This window comes from Papaver somniferum, chromosome 8 (genome assembly GCF_003573695.1).
Source record: "Papaver somniferum cultivar HN1 chromosome 8, ASM357369v1, whole genome shotgun sequence".
NCBI classification, from domain to species: Eukaryota; Viridiplantae; Streptophyta; class Magnoliopsida; order Ranunculales; family Papaveraceae; genus Papaver; species Papaver somniferum.
This window is the reverse complement of record NC_039365.1, coordinates 29389561-29392545: the sequence shown is the minus strand read 5'-3', so window position 1 is coordinate 29392545 and position 2985 is coordinate 29389561. Positions and strand designations below refer to the sequence as shown.

Below are 2985 nucleotides of genomic sequence, written 5' to 3'. Positions count from 1 at the left end.
ATTCGTAAAAGATATATTAGGTTCATCTATTAATCAAGAGTCTCAAGTCTACAAAACGGGTTTCAAACTCGCGTATCCAAAAAAAATAAGAAGAACGAGAGGGAGAAAATTTTATCTTTTATTGTTGCGACTTTTTAAAACTTATTTTAATTAATTATTATTGAAGAAAAGGTCAAAAATTTGATGTGAAAGTCTAGTTGAAAGTCTAGTTAAGACTTTCTCCAAGACCTTTTGATATCCATGTCATCCTTGCTACTTTATATGATCTAATTATTGGAGACAAATTAAGCTTAAATGAGATTTAAAATTCTATGTGACATGAAAAAACAAGACTTTCAAAAACTATTGGAGATCCTCCAAGGGAATAAATACTTAGGAGCTACCTCTTTTGGGGCTGCAAAAAAAGCCTAAAGATGTTCCGCATTGTTGCAATCAAAAAAGGACTTAAAAGAACGATGGTAAACTTACCTCCGTAGATAGAACTATATGTAATGCTCACCTTCTTAACAAGATTTTTGGTCCAACTACAGCCACTTAAAATATTGATATCTAGATTAATAGTAGGGAGGAGGATAAGCTCATACGAATATTCTCAAGTCATGAAGATTTCACTTCACAACCTTTCCAGAAGATATACAGTGGCAGCAAATACTGGTGAGTCTTTTACTTTAAATGATAATGATTACCATTGAGGAAATTTAGGGTAGTTAAAAGTATGGTTTTTTAAAACCACTATCTCACTCGGTGCCTAATTCACGATGGTATTAGTGTCTGTTGATGAAAATTAGGAAAATTTATTGAAGATATGCCAACTGAAAATAGATTCTGGAATAATGTTGCCTATTGTCATACACTCCAAGCTACAACATCTGAAACCCCTTTTTAGTTTGAGAGTAGAAGCTGAAGATCATAATTGCAAGTTTAAAACTTTCCAACTCTGCAAATCGGGCGACACTGAGTCGACTCAGTCTCTAAAAATTTCTATGAGTTTTCAATCTCTTTGAAGCCTATTTATTTTAGATTTATCCTTCAATCCTAATCTTCTGTTTCAATGTTTTGATTCCACTTTCATTATTGGTTTTTTCTTTGTTTTTTAACAGATTTAATGGTGTCTATATGAGAAATTGTTATCATTTTCGATCTCTTCTCAGACCTAAAATGTTTTTCTTCTTTTTGAAGTTTATTATTGTTTTGCTAGTGGATTTCTAATCTTTTTGCAGGGCCATCCTACCATTCACCATGGGAAGCTTCCATTATTGGGATTTTGTTTTGATTAATCTCTTTGTGTCAACAATATTGTTGCAGCCAAGCTCCGATTTGATATCATCTCCGACAGCAGTTTTGCAAGCCATCAATCAAAGAATGGTTACTATCAGTATGAACCAGTATTGTAGTTTAGATTATTTATATAATCACAATGTAGAAGGTGAGTTAATTTACTACGATTCAACAGTGCTGATTCAACATTGTGTGAACCAGAATTTGAATTTTCAAAATTCAATAATTCCTACTATAGATCAGCGTAATTTGTGGGTCTCCAGCTATCCTATAAATATTTCCGAGTTGACTGTAATCGACTTCAATGCCAGTATTCGGTATATTTTCTCTTTGAATATATCCTTTACTTTTTTACCACTTCATAGTTATAACAATATAACTATTTTCAGTTATAAATTATTCGATTTTCTCCTTTATATTGAGCTGCAAACAAAGTCTTTTCTCATATTACCTTCTTTTGGAACTCCATTAAGAGATTTAAAACCTAGAGCAATGGCTTCATCTTCAAACACACAAATTTATTTTCTCACTTCACAAATGAATGAAGCTCGTATCCGTGACTTCAACCAACGTAATCTTAGGAAAGTTGTGGGTTAAACAAGGGCCATATCAGTTGCAAAAGAAGAATGGAAAAACACCTTAATTGGCAAACTACATTCAAAAGATCCGGTGGAAACAAATACTGTAAGGAAAGAAGTCAATATTCTTTGGAAGCAATATCGAATCAAAAATATGAGAGGTCTGGATAAAAATATTTATCTCTTTCAGTTCACATCCAATGAAGTAGTAGAAGCAATTCTCAAAAGAGGTCCTTGGAATGTTCAAAAGGGTCATATCACTCTTGTTAAATACAATCCTTCAATTGCTATAAAGGATCATGATTTTTCTCACCAGGAGTGGAATGTGCAATTAAAAAATATCCTTCTTAAACATCATGCAATACCTGTCATTGATGAAACTTTGGTAGAATTGGGTCTTAAAATATGGACAAAGCCTGATAATTGTCGTCCAGAGTGTTATAACTGCAAGGGTTAATATTGACCTCAAAAAGCCTATGCACAGGGGAGGATGGTGGAACACTGCAACTGGTGGAGTTACATGGGTTTGGTATCATTGGGAGAGACAGCCACACCTTCTTTGTAATCATTGTTTCACAATAGAGCATAATGATGAAGAATGTGAAAATATTGATCTGGATCTAAATATTAGGAGATACACTAATGAAGAATATATCAGTTACTGCCATAACTTAGCAAGGCATCATGGAGTGGAAATAATTGAGGATTTGGACCAATTGATGTAGCAAATATGTGAAGCAAGTCGTAAACAGCTGGAGGAACAAGAGAAGGCAGAGAAACTAGCAGAAGCAAGGAAAGCAAAACAATCTAGAAGTGATGATGATACTGAAACTGAAAGTAACTTTGGTCACAATATTGGTTCTACTGATAATTTTGATGGCATGGAGCATGATTTGGCTGAGGAAGGAGATCAACCTGCAAGAGAGAACTCTCATGGTATGGTGGAGGCATCTGCTGTTGTGGTAAGATTCTCAACAAACCTTAACTTTCTGCATAATTTTCAACTTTTGATTTCTAACATTTCTTTAAATATGAAGATCTTATCTTGGAATGTTCAAGGCCTAGCCAAAAAATTCACTAAAGATCAATTATTTGTTCTAGTTAAGAAACAATCCCCTGTTTTTCTATT

General features: G+C 33.7%; 1 long non-coding RNA gene across 1 annotated transcript; it reads left to right on the top strand.

Annotated features, from left to right (window-relative positions):
- The first annotated feature begins 463 nt into the window (after window positions 1-463).
- Window positions 464-1635, top strand: LOC113301368. Its single transcript, XR_003336252.1, has 2 exons — window positions 464-654; window positions 1221-1635. It is a non-coding gene; the product is annotated as an uncharacterized LOC113301368 (long non-coding RNA).
- Window positions 1636-2985: the final 1350 nt, after the last annotated feature.